Source organism: Hoplias malabaricus, chromosome 2 (genome assembly GCF_029633855.1).
Source record: "Hoplias malabaricus isolate fHopMal1 chromosome 2, fHopMal1.hap1, whole genome shotgun sequence".
Classification (NCBI taxonomy): domain Eukaryota; kingdom Metazoa; phylum Chordata; class Actinopteri; order Characiformes; family Erythrinidae; genus Hoplias; species Hoplias malabaricus.
In genome coordinates this window covers 23,166,711-23,189,117 of record NC_089801.1, presented here as the reverse complement: position 1 = coordinate 23,189,117, position 22,407 = coordinate 23,166,711, and the positions used below count along the sequence as shown (strand labels likewise).

Here is a 22,407-nt window from a genome sequence, read left to right as displayed (position 1 = left end):
AAGCCTTAAAGGGGTCCCGACAGATGAAGTGAAAGTGTATAATCTAAGAAATGAGTGATGATTATTAGTATTTTCAGACGTTTTTCATTTCAGATCATGTCAGAACTTACTTTGCATGCTGAAGCATGTCGCATTAGCAGTGAAACACTTCCTTTTCATCACAATGACTTAATGATCAACGGCTTTAGGACGTGTTGTGTAAGAGCTAGGGCTTTGATTCTGGGATCTCATTCATCAATCAAGTATTGCATCAAGTGAGAGGTGGCCTCCAGAGGGAAAAACTCCGATATCAATGTGTTCGGCGCTGTCCCCATAACTCTGTTCCATGTTGAAGATTCAGTGACTTAACCCTGAAAAACATAACCACCAGCCTCTATCTTCCACCCTCACTGCTCACCAATATACAGTTCCCACTGGGGTATTCATTATCACCTCCATAATGTCTCAATAATGTCTTCTCACCTTTCTCTCACTCTCTGGTACTGGCTCAATTACTAGGGAACGGAGGCCTAGTCTGTTCCACCTCATCTCTGTGATTTCTGCTACATTTGGGGAATTCTAGGCCTGTCACAATTCTTTAAAATGTAAGTTCCCTGTACCAAGATGATTTAAAAATCCATTCTGAATTTTCCCAAAACAATAAACACATTTTCTCCCCATACACTATAAACCTGAAAGAGATTAAAGCCATAATCACACTGACCACACTTTCATGGGTGAAATTCCATTAGTTTCAATAAGATTCACCATTATTTGTGAATTTAACATATACAACTATCGCCCACAAAGTTTCGTATCAAGTTCAAGTTTAGTGGACTTTGTCATCCAAAATTTCATCCCCATTCAACAGGAAATAGCGAAAAAACTTTATTTTTTAATTACATGTGGCAGCCACACCATGCGGACCAATCAGGCAAAAGCAACATTCTGTTGCCAATGCACAACCAGAGTGTGTCTATACCTGTCTGTCTGCACAACATGCACGAAATGTAAATAACTGAGGTGTCTGGGTTAGGGCTGCAAAATGGGAATAAAATGTGAATATTCAAAGCTAAAAGTGAGAAACTTACATATTTGGAAAAAAATATACCGAAGCATAATCTTGGCTAAAATAATTAGATATAATTACATAAATAGATTTGCTCCACAATCCCAGGCACATGGCACATTACACACTGAAGGGCTACTGAGACCACACCCCCTGCACCGTTCAGTCCTCCATCACATGTACAGCATATGTCCAGATGATTTCTACACTCAAAAAATTGAACCAAGGGGGTTGTTTTCCTTAAAAAATGAAAATATATTGGACAAAAGTAAGTTATTTACATTTTAGTTGAGAACCCAATTCATTCTTGCCTGATTTACATAAATATAGCAGTTTTTAGGTGAAAATACATTGAGTGAGCAATCTGTTGTGGTTTCCAAACTGGAGATATTATACCACTCTATTTGTACGAATAACAAAATATAGCACAAGCGAGTGTAACAGTAACTGCAGAGCAAACAATATTCTTCTTTGGAAGCTCCTCATTTTCGTTTCTATGTGGCTACAATAACAGCGCTCCTCAGATGTTAAACTGCTGAACCAAAATGGAGGACTGTTTACAGCAGTGATTACAGCATCTATTTCACAAGGCAAAGCGAAATAGAAGAAGTCAGTGTGACTGGGGCTAAATGCTAATACTAAAGAAAATTTCTTTGATTATTTGGTTTGTACCCTGTGCCCTATAATTTGTAGGTATATCCAGTTTTAATCATAACACAGGGTGAGTAAAAAGTCACAGGACACCCTTTTATTTAACTGATTTGCTAAATGACCACATTTCAAGATGGCGACCATGTTCCGGACATATTCTACAGACATCTTCTTATATTTCTTATTTATTCTATTGCTGTTATCATTATTTTTATTACACAAGTTATTTGAATTAGTTTTCTCTGGTTTGTTGCTTATTACAGTTCCCTTATGTCATAAAGCACTGAGCTTCATTCTATATATAAAAAGTGGTGTATAAAAATAGTTATTATTATTATTATTACTATTATAAACTGTATAATAAAATGGCAAATTCCCAGTGACACCAACATTCATTCAAAGAGCTAATGTGTTGCAGTCTGTCTCGACGAATATCACTGTCCACCCTTGCAACGGAGACATCTACACACCACAATATGCTCCACTGGAGCTCCTCCTATCTCCCACCCACGCTTCCGTACACTCACTCCTCAATTTGGCCAGGCCTGACAAGCCAGCGATGCTATTTTTTTTTCTCCTGAACCGTGCTCTCCCCAGACTGCCTGCAAAGAGCTAGCAGCCCACAGACCCAGCAATCTATTTCAGCCCCCGTTCCCGACTCTCAGAGGGCCTACGGAAATAAATGCACCACTTCCAGGCACTCACTCCTCTCCAGGAAGGCCCTTGTGTTGGGCTGGAAACAGTGGCGCGCAAATAGCACCGAGCCAGAAAAATAGTCCCTGAAGTGTTTTTAACACAAGGTGAGAGTGATTTTTAAAGGCGGGGGGCGACCTTGAAAGGTGGATGGAGGCAGAGTTATAACCGTTACACCTTTTGGCTGGATAGCGATACCAAGAAGGCAAAAGGAAAAGATTTATTGACAAAAAGGCTGGAACAGTACCAGAGGTTTATCCAGTCCTGTGCTATTCAATCACAGACTTCTCAACTTCTCAGCACTTGCTCATACATTGTTTCTTCTGTAATCCATGGAATTAACTTTCAAGCTTGCCCCCTCTTCAGATTCATGATAGACATTATCTCGCGATGAGAACACACATCTGGGAACAAACCATCATAAAACCATCACCCCATTCACAAAAAAATATTACACTAGTTCCCATTAGTTCCCAATTAAGACAAAATATCCACCTCATCCAATGCCTGTGGGACCAGCCCCTACTTTCACAGAGGTAACAGCTCCTCTACTCTTCTGGGAAGGCTTTACACTGAACAGTGCTGTGAGTATCTGATTGGTTTCAGCCACGAGAGCATTAGTGAGGTCAGGGATTAATGTTGGATGATTAGTTCTGGATCACAAACCTCACTCTAGCTCATCTCAGAGGTATTCAGTGCAGCTCTTTCACTCCAGTGCTGACTGGCTTTATACCGCTCTAGCTAACTTCTGCCATTGGGTACGGTTACCTTGCGTTTATGTGCCCTTCATTCTAGCTGTGCCTGGGAAATACAGATGGATGTTTTTACTTTTTCTACACAGTGTAAGCACAGAAGTGTGTCAAGGACACTGCAGGACAGACTTGTCTGACTTGTCACCGCAGTATCAACTGAAATAGTGACAGTAAAAGAAGTAAGAGCTAGAGATGAACTGAGGGAGAGAGGGGGAGAAAGAGAGAGATATTGTGGAACAGGAGTCCAAAAAATAAAGTACACAGGTGGGAGGTATAGAGATTTTAAAGCCACAACCCTGAAATGACCTCTCTCTCACACACACACATCACTGCTACACTCCAAACACTATCAATCCATCTGCTCCACTCTGTCCAAGGACAAACCTCTGGTTATTTTTAACACTGCTATCATCTCCTATGGAGTGAGAGAGGGGAGAGAAAGAAAAGAGAACAAGAGAGAGAGAATAATAATGTAAAAAAAAATTGAAATCATAAGTGCAGCTCATGCTAAGAACATTCCCCAGCTTTTACACAATCAATGCTCCGGATGTTGAAGGCCCCAACACTTGGTCCCAAAACGCTGTGTAAAGCTAAGTTAAGAAATGTTTACTCCGCCTTTTTAAACTGAGTTTCTCATTATAGCTCTTTTTTACCCAAAAGAGCCTCCCACTAAACCTTCTCTCTCTCTCTCTCTCTCTCTCTCTCTCTCTCTCTCTCTCTCACTTTAATTACCAAATATTAACTCTGGTTTCCCCTGGGCTCGTTTTAGATGAAAAACGCCATCCATTTGGAGCTGATTTCATTAGGAAATACGTCTATTTTTTCCTCCCTGTAACAGGTCTATGGGCGAAAAAACAGTGTGAATAAGTGATGAAGATCAAATATTCCCCTGAGTGTCTCCAATAGCTCCCTGTCAGATGAGAGTGTGCGAAAGAACCTTTCTGTATTTCTGTTCGCGCTTTACTACGGCCACCTCCAGCATTAACGTCCACAAAAAGTACACTACTACTATAACGGCTTTTGCTGTATCCGTCAGAAATGTCATTTTGTGTTAGACGACAAGATGTTCATGTACCAATGGTCCACCGGCTGTTAGTGGAAGCTGATGGATCTCGTGGGTGCTGTAGAAGCCGGGTCTTTTCTTCAGCCTCGTTCAGGACCAGATTGGTTAATTTGGCAGAGTGGATGTCTTGAACCGCCCAGGGAGGCCAGCCTCGGCTTCCTCCGAAATGATTTCAAGCTTTATTGCATCTCCTGAAAGAGAAGGAGGAGGCCATTTTCACAGGAGTAAATCCCCGGTCCTCCTCGGCCCAGCCTTCCACGAGGGGAGGGAAAAGGACAAAGACCTAAAGCAGTTATCTGTTCCGGGAACTGGAAATAACCTTATAGTCGCTCAGCTTTCTGTGAAGACAGACGGAAATTGGAAAGTGGAGTTTGGGAAGGAGATTAAATACCTCCTCTCTTTTCCTCTTGCCCTCTTTCTCTCCCTCTCCACAGATGATGGGGTTAGGAAAGACATTGTTGTAGCTTTTTCCTTAAGGCCTTCGCTACCTCAACGAAGAAGATGATGATGATGAAGAAGAAGAAAGGGAGCCGACAGCATTTTTTCCTGGACCAAAAAAGCCTCCCTCTGCCAAAAGAAAGACTAAAAGACTTAAAGGTAAATCCTCATTCTGGCTCAGTGTAGAAAGAGAAAGAGAGAGAGAGAGAGAGAGAGAGAGAGAGAGAGAGAGAGAGAGAGAGAAAGAGAGAGGGAGAGAGAGAGAGAGAGGGGCAGAGAGAGAGAGAGAGAGAGAGAGAGAGAGAGAGAGAGAGAGCGAGAGAGGGGGACAGAGAGAGAGAGAGGGAGAGAGAGAAGGACAGAGAGAGAAAGAGAGGGACAGACAGAGAGAGAGGGAGAGAGAGAAGGACAGAGAGAGAAAGAGAGGGACAGAGAGAGAGAGAGAGGGAGGGGGCAGAGAGAGAGAGCGAGAGAGAGGGAGAGCGAGAGAGGGGGACAGAGAGAGAGAGAGAGGGGGACAGAGAGAGAGAGAGGGACAGAGAGAGAGAGAGAGGGGGACAGAGAGAGTGAGAGGGACAGAGAGAGAGAGAGGGGAGAGAGAGAGAGACAAAGAGAAAAAGACAGAGAGAGAGGGGGGACAGAGAGAGACAGAGAGAAAGAGAGAGGGGGGGCAGAGAGAGAGAGAGAGAAAGCGAGAGAGAGAGCGAGAGAGGGGGACAGAGAGAGAGAGAGGGACAGAGAGAGAGAGGGGGGAGACAAAGAGAAAAAGACAGAGAGAGAGAGCGAGAGAGATGGACAGAGAGAGAGAGAGAGAGGTGTTCTTTTGATCAGACAGAAACTATACATTCCAGAACAAATCTACTCTGACACAGTCAATAAAACAATTGAACGGAGAATCTCCCATGAGTCCGGTGCTCTGGGCCTCCCCAGTCAATCACTACAGCTCTCCCAGTCTTCATCATCATTAACTCAGATGCATTCCAGTTCACTTTCATGCAGCGTTTCCTCTGTCCTCGTCTGCTGTATTGTAATCTATTCATTTCTACCCTGTTCTAACTTGTTTAGTTTTGCAGTCAATAATGTAATGTTGTCTTATCCATTTGACTTTGTTTTGTTCAGTTGTTCAGATCCCATTCCCCTCTGCTCTGTTTATTCACTGCACGAACAAGAACACGAAGAATGAACTTGAATTCTTTGGAAGAATGTACTTCAGAAATCACCTTGAAACTCTTGAAAATCACAGACTGACATCCTCTATATTTGAGGCAGGGTAGGAACACCATCCAAGTTCTTTAACCATTCTCGGGGTTGGCGTTCTTGAATACTGGGTTGTAACTTGGGCAGTGAGAGATGATGTTAAGCAGGAACACAAGTTTGAGAGAACACACAAGAACACACCGTGCAAAAAACAGCCACCGCTCGAAACCATTCGGTTCTGTTCTATTAAAATCTACTCCATTTCCTTTTGGACCATTCGACTGTGATGTGATTAATTCAGGTCTGTTCTGTTCTACTCTGCATTGTTGCTTGGTTAAATCTATTTTATTCTATTCTACTGTGTTCTATTCTTCTGCTCTCTACTTGCACAAGGTTAAAAGGAGTGTGTTTTCCTGTGTGTGTGTGTGTGTGTGTGTGTGTGTGTGTGTGTGTGTGTGTGCGTTCGTGTGTGTGTGTCCTTCTGGTTGCGATCTTGAGGCCTGAGTAATTATATGTGTGTTGAAGCATGAGTTCTAGGTCCAGAGAAGAGAACTACAGCAAACACACACCCACACACACACACACACACACACATTCATCACACTGTGCACTCGCATAGCTAGCAGGCAAAAACACAGTGACCTAACGCATTATTCACACACACACACACACACACACACACACACACACACACACACAGAAAACTTATACACATGCAAAAATAGCCTCTAAACAGTGACTCAAAATATTCGTTCAGTGATGCAGAAATACACAGCAAAACAATCGTTGACCCCTCGGTATGTAATGGTTGATAAAACAAAAGCAAAAGTGAAGAAGAAAGAGAGAGAGAGCGAGAGAGAGAGAGAGAGAGAAAGAGAGAGAGAGAGATGCTTGTGCAAGTCCTGAATTAGCGTTAGTGTGTGCGCAGTCTTTCTCCTGCAGCACAAAAATCACCTTTCCTCTTCACTACTCTCCTCCCGCTCTCACCCCCCCCCCCCCCCCCCCCCCCCTCTCTCTGCGATTTCCAGTGTGTGTGTGTGTGTGTGTGTGTGTGGTTGTGATCTCTTTCGCTCTAGGTTGCAGGTCTGAATAACTCTAATTGACAGAGACTGATGGAGTGAGAACGCCTCAGAGACTCAAAGTGCTATCTGTCAATTAGGCATGGCTCTCTGCCCCCAGCACCAATCACCCTCCGCTCCTGGCCGTGCACAACCCCCCCCAACCCCCCGGGCCTTTCTCCAATCGCCCACGGCTCTGTCACTCACAACCAACACCAAGCTTCTCAACCCCCGCCAAACTCCGAGCACTGCCAACATAAATGCCCAGAATACAGAGCAAACTAATCACACTGCCTTAAACCATAGAGAAAACAGATAGGTCTGAACAATCAGAATACTATTTTACTTGTTTCTCCTAAGCCTTTTTAAAGCCACAGTAAGATACTAAACTACAAAACATATCCAGAGCAACAGCGTTTAGATTTATAAATAAATTGGTGTAAGTAACAGTCAGTTATTTTTTACCTCCACAACGAAGCAAACTATACACTATACCACTGTTTAATTATCACTGTTAGTGTTCAATTAACACAGGGTCATGACGAGTGTTACATTTTTACACAGACATTTTTCATTTCAGTGTAAAACATCAGTAATTTAACACAGGTGAAGTTGCTGTGTATTGATAAAAGTTATTATGTTTTAAAATATTTTCCTTTCAAGAGCAACAAACAAGAAATTAAGAGTCAACCTGCTTTCTTTGAATCAGATTGGACCACTGCACGTTTATGTGCCATAGAGAGGGTTCCCACCATGGGGTTTGCCATTTTTAAAATATATTTGGTACATAATCTCTGACACATCCAGGCCACTAGGTGTCACCATAATGGCTGTTTAATAATGTGAAGAAGAATCACTGAAGAAAATGGCTGATTGCTGTTTTAATACACCGATAAAAGTGTTACTTTATATTCACTAAGCACAAGCACACAACTCTTCTTTCAATGTGCTGGTGTCAAGAATTTGACGGAGTGGCTAAAATTACTCTTGTACTCTTGTGAGGAGTGTGGTGTGTTCTCCCTGTGTACGTGTGGGTTTCCACCCACGGTCCAAAAACACATGTTGGTAGGTGGATTGGCGACTCAAAAGTGTCCATAGGTGTGAGTCTGTGTGTGTGTGTGTGTCACCCTGCGAGGCACTGGTGCCCCCTCAAGGGTGTGGTCCTTCCTTGTGCAATCATTCCGGGTAGGCGCCGGACCCACCGCGACCCTGAACTGGATAAGCGGTTAGAGACAATGAATGAATGAATGAATGAATATCAGCCATTTTAGAAAGTAGTGTCCCCCAGTGTAATGCCTATGGTTTGACATGAATGAAATACTATATAATACATAAAAACAACTGCGTACGTTCATCGTATTTACTGTTGTCAAGATTTGTGTTGATTTAATGTGGAACAGGGTGAACTGAGAAAGTGAATTCAAAACATTTTTCAGTGTATTCAGTGTAAATAACAACAGCTGGTTAGTAGAATGTATCATGAATTAAAGCTAGGCAGAAACCAACAAACCTGCCAAGAACGGCCATGTGGTCATTGAAGCTAAGGGCGCAGAGATCATTGGATTTTTGGCCGCTAAGAAATATGCTTGGTGTAAAGTTAGGGATGAAACACATGTAGAGCATGGAGGAACAAGAAGTTTGATGATTAATCTTAAATACACAAGTACAGTGATTCTAATGAGTAAAACCACAGGGCCTCTGACTCATCTCTGTCACGCAGCCACTTCAGGAAAAACTTTTCTAATTATTACTTCGGTAATTAAACAGTTTACAGCAGGTTTAAAACTTGACACTGAAAACAGCAGATCTCTTCACTGTGATAAAAGTGAGGCCACAGCACTTCATTAATACAACAACGAAGCTACAGAACAACAAGTTCCCGTGATTATTTTAAATATAGCGTATCTTTAAACAAGCCACAGATAAATGGATATTGTCAAAGGTATGTGTTTACTCAGAAAATGACTACATTTATGGTTTTCAGAACAAGTATATGAGTACTCAAATGGCAATTCTAACAAGTATTTTATTATAGTAATGTTTCTGTATATATCTTTATCTTATGTAGCTGGTGATGTCACAAAACATCATCTCTAACAGGAAGCGCAGGCTTTGAAAACCACACCAATGGTAGTGGGAATGATTTACCATCAGTTGGGCAAAAACAAATGTGATGTTTACATGTTTACAAATGCCATGTTTGTGCTGGATGTCTGCATTCCGTTGTGATTGACAAGTCTCTCTGGCCAATCAGCATCAGAGTCCTACAAGGTTTACATATCACATTAATTCCCTACTCAGCACAATAAAAAAACATGAGAGAGCAGGTACCAGATACAAAATTTACCTACTAGAATAGTTCTATGCTCCATGTGCTGATACATTTTACTAAAGCTTGCAATGTTTTGTTGATGAAACATAGCCTTTATGTGCACTAACACGTTAATTCCTTCTACAACATGTTAAGCTTCATAGCAATTACTGAATAATTTATGGTACATACTGATTAATAAATCTTAAGATTAATAACAGCATAATAAGTCTGCACTTTAAGGACGCATCTGCAGCTTCAAAGATTTAGTATTCCGGTCTGTATGCTGCCCAAATGCTTCACCAGCTCTCACACTGAACACACACACACACACCCTCCGAGCCTCTGACTGTTGGCTTGGACTTCAAAACGCTGCCTGCCCCCATCTGCTTGCTCGAAGCCGTTCCTCTCCACTGATCAGTCATGGCCGCCGTCCACGTTAGCTGAGTCATGTGTCCCTGTCGTAACGGGCAGATGTGACAAGGAGCCTCCATCAGGGGCGCCATCTCTACTCTGCTTTTATAATGACCACAAGACAAGGTTGCTGAATGTACTGATTGCGGCACAACTTCGTTCTCTAAACAGAGGCTTGGTAAAAGCATTTATGAAAAGTGAATCAACAGGAATCTTCAAAGTTAACATGCCTCTTCCCATCCTTCTTATGACAGACGATCAAGGAATACTGCATTAGTGAAATAATGTGCAAGAAACTCTTGTCAACTATCAGAGCATACTCTCAGAATCCACCACAGAGAGTAGGGTCACACACAGCACTAAAATATTAGTATACTTTCATTACAGTCTCGTAAACAAGGACTACATAGAGAGAGTGGGAGAGAGAGCTCTTTTGGAATTCTGGTCTTGGATAACTGAGGCATCACCAGGGATCAAACTGGTGATGTCTGAATGATAGGACTAATGTGTACACAGCAATTTCACCAATGTTAAATCAACACTGTTAGTGTTAACTTAACACTGTCCATGTGAAAATGGACTCAGTATTAATTAATTAAACACTAATAGAGAAATTGCTGTATAGACTTTTGCACGATTCAGAAGCTTCCTTCATTTCAGTAATTCATATTATTTGTAGTATAGTACACAACCAGGGGGCGGCACAGGGTGCAGCAGGTTAGTGTCGCAGTCTCACAGCTCCAGGGACCTGGAGGTTGTGATTTCGAGTCTCATTCCGGGTGACTGTCTGTGAGGAGTTTGGTGTGTTCTCTCTGTGATTGCGTGGGTTTCCTCCGGGTGATCTGGTTTCCTCCCACGGTCCAAAAACACACATTGGTAGGTGGATTAGTGACTCCAAATTGTCCATGTGTGTGAGTGAATATGTGAGTGTGTGTGTTGCCCTGTGAAGGACTGGCACCTCCTCCAGTGTGTATTCCTGCCTTGCGACCCTTTTGGATAAGCCCTACTGGATATGGGTTATAGATAATGAATGAATGAATGAGTACACAACCACCCAGTCACTCACACACTCACACCTGTGGACAATTTCACACAATCACTCACTCACTCCTGTGGACAACATGTGTTTTGGATTGAAATTAAAAATGAAATATTACTTGAAATAACAACTCTAATCCAGCTAAAATTCTCCTTTATTACTTTGAAAACAAATACAAGTGTGATATCAGCTTTTTCCTCAGAACTGGAACTCCCACTGCTCGTTTAAATGAGCTATGAGTGAGAAATATTGAAATAAGTCAAACAATTAAATGCAGAACTCAGAATAAGAGGTGTTCCGAGGTAAATAAGCAACAGGAGAGGGGATGATTACTGTAAACAACAACAACAACAACAACCGAACATCAAAGAAAATTGGCGATAAAGTAATTACAAATCCACATTCTCTGGTTATTTCTGTCTGGTGCTTTTGCTCTTTTACAAAAACACACACACACACACACACACACACACACACACACACACACACACACATACAGCAAGACAGTGAGATTAGCTTTGTTAACAGGACTCGTTTCCATTTGTGCTACTGCAACTATGAGAGAGTCTAAAAGGTCAGACTCGTCCAAACCTCCTTACAGCAGAAGAACACAGAGTCTCCGATTTAGTGAAGCTCTAAAGGTTATATTCAAATATCAGAGCATTCTCAAAGAAACAACACACACCAATTTGGGTCATAGACAGCATTAGCATACATTTATTCCAAGCTCATAAACAAGGACTACTGATAGAGCGAGAGAGCGAGAGAGTGAGAGAGAGAGAGAGAGAGAATTATAATGAATTTAAGAGGAGATGGAAAGATAGTTTCTTTATTTTTTGAGGTGGTATAATATAAGGAATATATAAAAAAATATATCAAATTCCACCATTTATGAGATATGAAGTTAGCTTTTATATATCTCTCTTTTTGTCTGTCTATCTGTCCATGAATGTAATGATAGTTATCGATGAGGTACATCGAAATATCAGAAATGTGTTTAAAAATCATATCACCGTTATTGAAACATTTATATTGTGATGTATATTGATACAGAATTATTGTCCAGCCCTATTCAGTACTATCCTCAACATATAAATTCTTAGGAAGACAAAACACAGGCAGGTGAATGGTCCAATCGGGGACCGCACCTAAATGGGTCGCTATTAGCTCCAGTCAAGTCAGTGGCAAATAATGTGAAAGGTAGAACGTGTAGGCGGACAATAAATTGGCTGGTCTGCCCCATTCTTAATGGGCTTCCGAAGCCTGTGTGAACCCAAGCGCGATAAACAGACCCATGCAGTCAATTTTCCAGAGGATCAGAGACGAGAAGAACTGAAATTAGAAAGAGAGTGAGAGGGGGGCAAGAGAGAGAGGGTAATACTATGGAAATGGAAGCATAGTGAACAGAAAGAGGAGAAATAGTAGGAACATGGGTACCTTGTTGATCGTTCCAAAGCTCTGTTGCTATTTCAGTTGAGCATTTATTCATGCCAGGGCTATAACACCTACAGGAATTTCACATGTAGCGGCTAAACATTTGTATTAGCATGCTACAAGTATAGCGAGAGAGATAGCTGCAAAAGAACATAAGTAACTGAAGAAGGAAAAGGTTGCTTGGCAAAGGATCCAGAGCCAGATCCCAAAGGTAATACCAGTAATCCATTCCGGTACATTTCAAAGCTGCCAATATTCGAAAGCTGAAAACATATTCTGGTGTTTGTTACTACTATAAAACACAAAAGCCTTACTGCGAGCAGGGACATGGTTAAAAAGCAGTGCGGGTCTATTTCTAGCTAAGCCAAATATGTTATTACCTGATGCTTTCTCTGATTTATCCTTGATAAACTAAGATGTTCTCTTTATCAGATTAGCTCTAGTGTTAGCTTAAGAGTTAAAGAGGCAGATTGTAACTGTTTACCACGTAGTAAAGACTTCTCTTATTTGGTTATTTAGGTTGGTGATATATAGTGGAAACATCACTGGAAAACGGTCCAATCAGGATTTAATTCCCCATGCCATCTAAGTACAAGGTCGTGGTGATTATTCATTCATTCATTCATTCATTATCTGTAACCACTTATCCAATTCAGGGTCGCGGTGGGTCCAGAGCCTACCTGGAATCATTGGGCGCAAGGCGGGAATACACAGGGCAACACAGACACACACACATTCACTCATACACTCATACCTACGGACACCTTTGAGTCATCCATCCACCTACCAACAAATAGTGGAATAAAACTCATATTGTTGTTAATAATTATTTATATATTATTTTTAGATGATTTACCTAAGTGTATACATGTTTATATATCATTTAGCTTATTATATTTTTTGATCATTTTTCAGTTTGATTTTATTTAAGGTTTAAGGATTTTCACCTATTTTTAGTCAAATAAATGCATAATAATCATCAGTCATGATATTGATATTTTGGTAATGATTAGGCATTCAGCTGATGGATAGAAGGCATTAGATTTACACTAGCAGACCATAGGAAACTCCACAGTGAAACTAATAAAAATGGTCTTCATTTTAATTCTGTTTTAAAAATGGTTTATTTCCTGGTGACCTTTCCTTGTGTATGTTGAGCAACAGCTATATTTTAACTATATTAGATCTATTAGAAATTATCCTAATTTATATCCCTTAACTTTAATTAACTAAATATCTGCTCATTAACATTTACAGTTATGAAAATATTCAAAAATAAACGTCATAAAAGAACCACGTATGGTTCTTTAAGCAACTTTCCCATTTCTGTAAGTGTTAAATACCCTTTTTAATATTTAATGAACACCTACAAAATATACCAACTCACCAATTAAAGATCATTCCTAGAAGTGTACATCTTTGCAAAGTGTCTTTTAGGAAACGTATATATTTAAGAGTAAAAAAGATTTATGGGCAGATTGAGAGAGTGGAACTAGAACAGAATGATCAAATCCAGAGTGGCATCTGGTCATCCTGCCGGCAAAAACCTCCATTTCACTTTAATGAGAGGACAGTGTTTGGAAGAAAGGAGGGCATGAGAGATGAGACAATGGTCTCTCTCTGCGTCTGAAAAAAAAAACCCCAACAGAGTGCAGGGAGCCCCTCAGGATGAGGATGATGATGATGATGACGGTTGAAGCAGAACGCAGCACTAAAGTGCTCGTTAAGGCCAGTCGTTAATGCAGCTCCTTTATGGCCCGCACTAATGAGACATTAAGGAAGGAAACTCGGTAATTAACTTCATTGGCGCTTCACACAACTTCCCTCACTCCTTATTTCACTCTGTTTTCCCTCAAACCACTCATATATACAAGAGTGCTTTGCATTTAATGAGTTGATGCTGAAGTTGTTTATCAAATAGCCAAATGGCCTGTTGTAAAGTCTAGTTATTGTCAGAGTTAGGCTTGGTTATGAGAAAGAGAATGTATTGTCTATGGAGATTCTGATACTTTTCCTGGTGTAAATGCAGTGACGTAAATACTACACCTCTGCACTTGATTCATTTATGTGTAGCAACTGCAAAAAATGTATAAAGCAAAAGACAATAAAAAATTTTCACAAGTAAATACTTCAAAATTAAGTATATATATATAATCACTTACTTCAGTAATCTTTTTGTGTAGATATCTGGCCAAATCTAAACCTTTCAGTAATAGGAGTCTGTGTGTTAACTCAGATATGAATGCCTGTTAGACTATTGGAAAAAGATTGGAAAGTGTATGCCCTAAAAGAAAATAAAAGTCTCTTTTGTTATTACACCATCCTTATGGAATTCACCTAATTTGCTTAATGTCATCTCTTAAGTAGCTACGAACCAGCCTCAATGCGACTTATTCTTATATTTTTTTAATCTACATGAATGGCAGTGATGTTCATAACTACTCTGTAAAGAGTGTTGCTTGGCTTTAGCTTAGCTACTTAAAATCATTAGCAATGTTTCCTGTAGCTTCCCTAAAACTGTCAGCTGACTTCTGAATGTATATTCTTTCTCATTCATAAACTATCATGGTGAATCCAACAATAAAGCATGGAGCTTGTTTTATTTATTGAAGGCATGCTGTACACAAAAAGCTCTAGTACAACAATTATACTGTTACCAGCATGGGCATCCACACACACACAGAAATTGTTCTAGGGGCTAAGTCAAATTATATAAAAGGGAATGAGAAAAATAATGTGAACGTAGTGCTGGCAAGATATTAGGTTTGTTAGAACTCAGCGAAGCAGCTGCATCCTGGTGTTTGTTAAGTCTTTTTGGCATTTTCTATCAGCCATAATGAGAAACCAAGCAAATAATGGTCACCGAAAACACAGTCTCATTTGCAGTTTCAATAATCCCCTTTAATTTGAGACTGAAATGAAGATGCAGCGATCGCTGGGGCAGTGATTGAATGGAATCACTAACCTGATCATGTTCGGCACAGAAAGAGAACAATGTACAGAGGCAGAGAATGAAATTCCACAGGAGAAAGAATTCTGCTTTGCTAATTAGAAGCCCAACATTAACGCAGTTGCCAGGAAACAGTGCTAAGATAAAAAGAGCCGCATACAAGTATCCTGTATGAAGGATGTTATTAAGTTATTTCTGTCTCCAGACAGCACAATGGCTATTCTTTAACTTAAAAAAAGCAAACACCTGGCAACCTCTGCTTGGCTAGTGGAGCTATGTGGCTTCCAAACTCAGTGCAACGTGCATATTCCACAGGCCACATTAATGATCACCTTCTGCTGCCTTTCAACAAGAGAAAAATATTGGAGAATCTCAAATCTCGCTTCTGAAAAACTGCTTAAAGGGAACATTTTAAACCATTTCTACGCGTTAATGCTCCAGTACCTAAGATTTATTGTATTATTATTATTGAAAGATGTTGTATTAATACATTGGTGACAAAATAGTTTAATAAATGGTGGAATTGTGCTGGTACGACAATTCCTGCCAAGCCTAGTATATTCATTCTAAAAACTGATTGGACGGGTAGGTTTTTGCAGGGGGGTTTCTGGCCACGTCACATGCTCCGCCTTTAAAGAAGACCCGACAGCTTTTGGTTGCTATGGGCGCTGAAACACACAAACAGGACAGAGACCTGCAGCTAACAATGAGCTATCTGAGCAGTCTTCCTCTGCTCTTTCACCTGCTGTAAAGAAACGCAGACTTAGGTCTAAAGAGTGAAAGGCCAAACAAGAATGCTACAGACTCCTCGTTCCAAGGATAAATATTGGGGTGACTTTTGAAAGGTGGAAAGACCTGCATGAGCTGAAAGGATTTAGGACTGATACTGAACTAGCATTTTTCTTGCTAAACAAGCCAAGATGTTTTATTTTTATGACTAATTTCAACAGATTAAAATTGCAGTAGATTGTGTAACCTATAATGTAATATAGAGTACACTTACATGCCAACTGTGTAGCAAATTAGCCAGTTAGCATGCTAACGCTAATTTTATCACTATTTAACACGACACTATTGCCATCTGTGCAGCGAATTAGCCGGTTAGCCATCTACCTAATCGCTATTCTCTTTGAATAGTTTGAAAGACTGTTCTCACTGTCGATTTGTAAACAAGAGTTATGCGCCAATACACATAAAGTGACTGCGTGGACATTTTATATAGCTGTTGAACACACGCCCAATCTTGACTGAGCTCTTTATCTCTCTCGTGAATACTCCACACCATCACTGCACTGACTGTAAACACTTGTAAGATTCATCTGCTCTGAGTTCACACCGCATCACGAATCACATTGAAAAAGTACTCGTCCACATGCTAGGTGTAATTACACATTCTCACCAGAGAGGTCTCTAAATCCCCAAATCTCCAAAACTTAAGGACTGTAGCTTTAAAACAATTCTGCAGTTTTAATGAAATGACTGTGACATGCTATGGATAAACTATCACAAGGATCAAACACCACAGCACCGTTCTCTCACTGTCTAAATATCGCTGTTCACAACGGCCAAACACAAGGCACCCCACATGTATTCTCTCATAAATGTGGGTCCAGCGCTGTGATTGGAGAGAGTAGGCAGGACAACAGTTTGAGAGTTGGCAGTAGGGCTGGACAATATGGTCAAAATTTACATCAAAATATATTTTTTTATTTTACTTGATACGACATAATTCCGATATCGATATGAACAGTATAATATCCACTGAACAACTTCCAAAATAAACAAGAAACTTGACACCAGCTTCAAACATAAACCTATTGGCTTTGTAACTATTCATATTTTTATACTAAATTTTAAATTGAGTGCTGATAACACACATATATTTCATAATATCTACCCTTTAACAATAGCAAAATTCACAAAAAAAATACCAAAAAAGGTTCATCAGTCACTGATTCAACATATTTAATGCCATAGTGGACACCACCTTTGTTCAAGCACAGGAGACCAGTGCTATACAATAAAATGGCCTTGGGCAAGACTCACACCTGGGGACAATTTCACCCACTCACCCAGTTACTCACACACTCGCAACTGTGGACAATTTTGCCCAGCATATCTACCTACCAGCATTTGTTTTTGGACTGTGGGAGGAAACTCTAGCACCTGGAGGAAACCCATGCAGACAGGGGAAGAACACAACTCCTCATAGACAGCATCTCGATGTGAGGATCGAACCAAGCGCACAGAGATCCTACAGATTCATGGCAGCAACACTACCAGAGGTATCACTGTGCCATATTCCTCACTACATACTTCAACGCAATATTTACAGAAATTAATATGAAGCTAATAAAAAGTTTTGGAACTAGATGAATGAGAGAAATATGAAGAAGAAAGTTTGTGAAGGACACAGCCAGGGATGTAGTCTACTGGGCCTCCTCAAAATCATCAAAGTGCTTATAGGTAAAGGCAGACCCAATATCTACATCAGAGGCAGGCTGATGAAAAAGCTGTCAATGTCTCTAAGAGAATAAGCTCAGCACATCCCCGTGACGGCGGTAGATCCGACAGGAAGCATCATTTTTGATGCGCATCATCTGTGGTTGAGAAGCACATCAGCAAAAACCCTAGGCCTGAGGCTAATGTCATGAACATATAATACAGCAATGATGAGCTGTGCTAAAGTAAAGAGGAAGATATGCGGCTTCTGATCTTGGTTAAGGGTCTGATATGAAGGGTCTGATCTCACTGGTGTCTGTTCAGGAACAGAAATTTACTTAATTGCAAGAACCAATATAACAAAACCTTATTAAAAGAATTCTTCCAGCATCATATCAGTAAATACCTGCGAGTTTGTCCCCTCTTCGCTGCAGTTACAGCCTCGCCTTAAAACACTGCTGTGAGGATATAACTGCATTCAGCCGGGAGACAGGTACTGATGTTGGATTGTTAGTTCTGGACCACAAACAACATTTATTCATCAAAGATGCTCCATGATGCAGAGATCTCACAGTTCCACTACTCAACACACCAGTGCTGACAGGCCGTTGTTGCCTTAAGTTTGGAGAAAGGGGTTGGGCCTGGAAGGTCACCAGCTCGATCCCAGTGAAGGAACTGTGCTGTCTCCTCCATCAAAGTCTATTACTTGTAGCCTGCTTCTCCGGGTGTGTGTTTCAGTTTCCCAAAGGGGATTAATAACACTCCTCCTTCTTTTAACCATCCAGCAGAAGCACTGGGCATGATGACGTTAGATTCATGTGCATCTGCTCCAGAGCGTGTAATTTGACTTTTGCAGTTAAAATGCAGCAATACAGGGATATGCCCACAGATGGGGAGAGCGGAATAATGAAGTATGATTGAGTGAGACAAATGGAAAACAAAGATGGGGAAATGGGAGAGAGAGAGAGAGAGAGAGAGAGAGAGAGAGAGAGCGAGAGAGAGAGAGAGAGAGAGAGAGAGAGAGAGAGAGGAAGAATCACTGCTAATGAAGTATGATTGAGAGAGACAGATGGAAAAGAGCCAAAAGGGAGGACGAGGGACATCATGCCATGTGAAATGAGGAGTGAGAGAGAGGCAGAGTGACAGAGGGGTTGAGGGAGAAAGGGAGAGAGGGAGAGAGATGGGGAGAGAGAGAGAGAGAGAGAGAGAGAGAGAGAGAGAGACTGATAAAGAGATCAGTCGGCAGGCAGGTGAAAGCTGTTGACAGCTTATTTCCGCCAGCATCCTCTCTGACCCTTGTCTTCCCTGATGCAGAAAAAAACACAGTATCTCTCGCTTCATCTTTTCTCTCCCGCTCTCCCCCTCTCTCTCTTTCTCCCTCTGGAAGCGAGGCTGGGCACTGCTCATAGACGATGTGAGGGAGAAAGATAAGAGAAAAGGCCCCAGCAGACAGGTGTGTCACTGACCTGTCTGTCATTAGCTGTCATACTCCACTGGCCAAGTCATGACCAGGACACACACACACACACACACACACAAACACCACACACTCGGAATTGAAGATCATACACTCTTTTATTACTTCCCTCCCTCTGAGCATCTCTAAATGACGGCTCAATAGGAGCCTTTGGCCTGCAACACCAGTCCCCTGCCTGTCTGCACTTCTGACAAGGAGGAAATTACAGTCCCTTCCACACACCACCAAGGCGCTATTTCAACATCCACACAAATTGCATCAAGCCATTGCACGCACTTATGTCACAGCAGCCCGTGGGTCAAACAAAACGGTCCCGTAAATGACAGCATGATTGAAAGATCTGTAAAACCAACCCTGCAAGAAATGGCACTGTGGACATTCCAGCACCACGTAACACCTCCCCATACAGCGCTGCAAACAAAGCAGAGGTCAACATTCATTTATTTCACTTCCAGTTAAAACGGCCCCTTCCTTTCAGTACGTCATGTTTCAGTGTTTCAGTAAACGTCATGAATGTTTATCAGAAAAGTACCATATGCCTTAAATATACATATATATACAGGAGGTCCTCAGGTTACGTCAGTCCCGAATTACGATGTTTCGTGGTTACGACACATCTCCCATTTAGTGTATAAAGCCTTGTTTCGACTTAAGTGGTTTTGCGTCGTAAACATCGTAACGCAAACTTCGTGTTTGGTGTGCGAAGAATACACGATTCCGCAGCTCGGGAACGAGGAGGATAGGTGTTAGGATAGAATAAGTGCTTACATTACGTTATTTACACCGGAAATCGGTTTACGACGCGACGTAGGAACGGATCAACGTCGTAAGTCGAGGACCCCCTGTATAACACTCTCACAAGTGTCAATTAATGAACGTTTACAGAACGAGAGTTAATTAACAAATCTTCGCTTGCTACTTTGTTTCCCTGCTCTTCGTATCAGTGCATGGCATCGACAAACTGAAAAAGTGAAGGGTGTTTTTATGTCTTACTACGAGCCATTAAAAAAGAGAGGGATGTTCCTGACTTACCATAAGCTATTACTGTCTTGCTGTGAACATATAAAAAAGAGAGTATTTCTCTCTGAGTATATGACTATGAGCCAATAAAAATTGAGGGGTGTTCCTTTCTTATTATGAGTCATCAAAAATAGAGGGGTGTTCCATTCAAGCTATGAACCAATAAAAGAAAGAGATGAGCACTGCTTTCTTACTGTGAGACATTACTAGAGAGGGATGATCCTGTTATACTATGTCTATGTGTCAATATAAAATGTACGGGAATTACTATAAACCAATAAAATAAGGGTTTCTGCTGAAATGTTCTTGTCTTCTCACAGTGGAATAATGGACACAAACATGAGTTTATATTTGTTTTAGTTGGGAAGTGTGAGCAGAGCTTGATTTTCTGCTGCTGTTTGTTGCTCTACGAGGTCTTGCACAGTTGATTATTTATCTTTAATTAATTTATTGAGCTGTATGTTTGGGAATCCCTGCTTTTTTCACTCTTCCCTTTCAGATGTTTTAAGTTGTAAATCCTAAATAAATGGTGCTCTCTGACTTTTGCACACGGCACAAAACAATGAGGATAATAACATAATTAATACACAAAGAACATCACTTTTGACTCATTGGATCTCTCTCTTGTTATTTGTCCTGATTTCACTGCTTTGTTGGTAAAGAGAATAGTGATGTGTGCATGTGTGTGTGTATGTGTGTGTGTGTGTGTAGGCTGGCCAGAGCGTTTGGGGAGATTCAATTACATCTTCAAAAGCGTCGCTGTAATCTGCTCAGGGGGAGTTTGCGTGGATTAGCCGCCATACTGTGGCCAGTGTAATCCCTGTACCCACTGTAGGCTACAATACAGAGAGAGGGAGAGAAAGAGAGAGCGCAGTACACTGCTGTACACAATACTGACGTACAAATTCATTAAGCAGAGATGAAAAAGCATTCCAGTGCATGATATCCACCAATTGTTGGTGATTTGAAGCTGGGCTGCTGAATGCTTTAAAAGAAAGTGCAACACATCCGTATTAGAAAGCAATGTATAAAATAAAGGTCAGCACATAACCATACATCTGCTGTTTCATTTCTGTATTTCATAAGCAAATCCATCCCCTCCCCAGCCGTGAAGAGGCCAGAACGTATGTCTTACTCACCCTGCGAGTGTCCCTCCAGCCTCTTCCTGACACGCTTCCTTATCCTCTAACCAAGGCTTAGTGCAGGGCTTAGGGCTGAGGGCAGACCTGCAAGAGAAAGTGTCCATATTACACTGCTGTAGAACCTTCTTTAATTTTAAAGCACTGGTCTCAGGTCAGTAGGGTTCACAATAGAAGGTCTCACTGATATTTCCCAGTGAGGACAGGAATGAGCTAAATTTGGCAGGTGTGGAAGACAAGTGGGTAGCGTGACCCAATACTCAGTCACTGATTTCTAGCTTCGCCCGACCTTGATTTGAATATCTGTATCACTCAGATTTAAACAAGCTGTAATCTAAACTAGCTGTGGACTATATATTGGTTTGAAACCCTTATAACAAATATATAAAGGCCTTAAATATATTAACATTACGTCAAAAACTCGTGGTTGTCCATGATATGAGCCCTTTATTCATTCATTCATTCATTCATTATCTGTAACCGCTTATTCAGTTCAGGGTCACGGTGGGTCCAGAGCCTACCTGGAATCATTGGGCGCAACCTGGAGGGGGCGCCAGTCCTTCACAGGGCAACACAGACACACACACACATTCACTCACACACTCACACCTATGGACACTTTGGAGTCACCAATCCACCTACCAATGTGTTTTTGGACCGTGGGAGGAAACCGGAGCACCCGGAGGAAACCCATGCGGACACGGCGAGAACACACCAACTCCTGATATGAGCCCTTTAAAAAATAATAATTGTATTATCATTGTATAATCTTTTATACTCCTTTTACGTACATAAATAAATACGTCCATTTGAAACGTAACTATCACTGTCCACATACTTCTACGGGCTCCTTACATTGGCTTGGATGTTATATGCAATATATCTTCTAGAGGACAGTTCATAGTGAAATGTTTCTAACAACAACAATAACAACAAACATGGCGACGGAGGCGAAGGAGGTTGTGATAATGTAATGTTGCGTACTACAAACAAAACAAAAAAAAACAGACAAAAGAGGCTGCGGGGTAAATGGTGGTGGTCTGTGTGGTCGTTAAATACTTTGCGACATGTGGTTGGAAAATACTTTTCACTAGCGGTTGTGGTTTGCCTGAACTGTGGGCTGCACTTCCCCAGTTTCCAGTGGTGCTGCTCCATTCCGTCCATATCCATAAGCTTCCAGAGAATGTTCAGAGAATGTAAAGAGACAGGAGGCTCTGTGTGTATTCATATCTGTGTTATAAGTTGAGGACAAATGAGCCTTTACTTGCTGCATCACATTTA

The 22,407-nt window shown here is 41.1% G+C and overlaps 1 protein-coding gene across 2 annotated transcripts in view; it reads right to left on the bottom strand.

The window, feature by feature from the left end:
• srrm3 (serine/arginine repetitive matrix 3) overlaps positions 1-22,407 on the bottom strand; it is a 106,023-nt gene that overhangs the window by 58,631 nt on the left and 24,985 nt on the right. For both annotated transcript variants that reach the window (XM_066661089.1, XM_066661090.1), the window contains exon 2: positions 21,127-21,213. The gene's annotated coding sequence lies outside the window, so the exon portion shown is untranslated. The remainder of the gene's footprint in view (positions 1-21,126; positions 21,214-22,407) is intronic.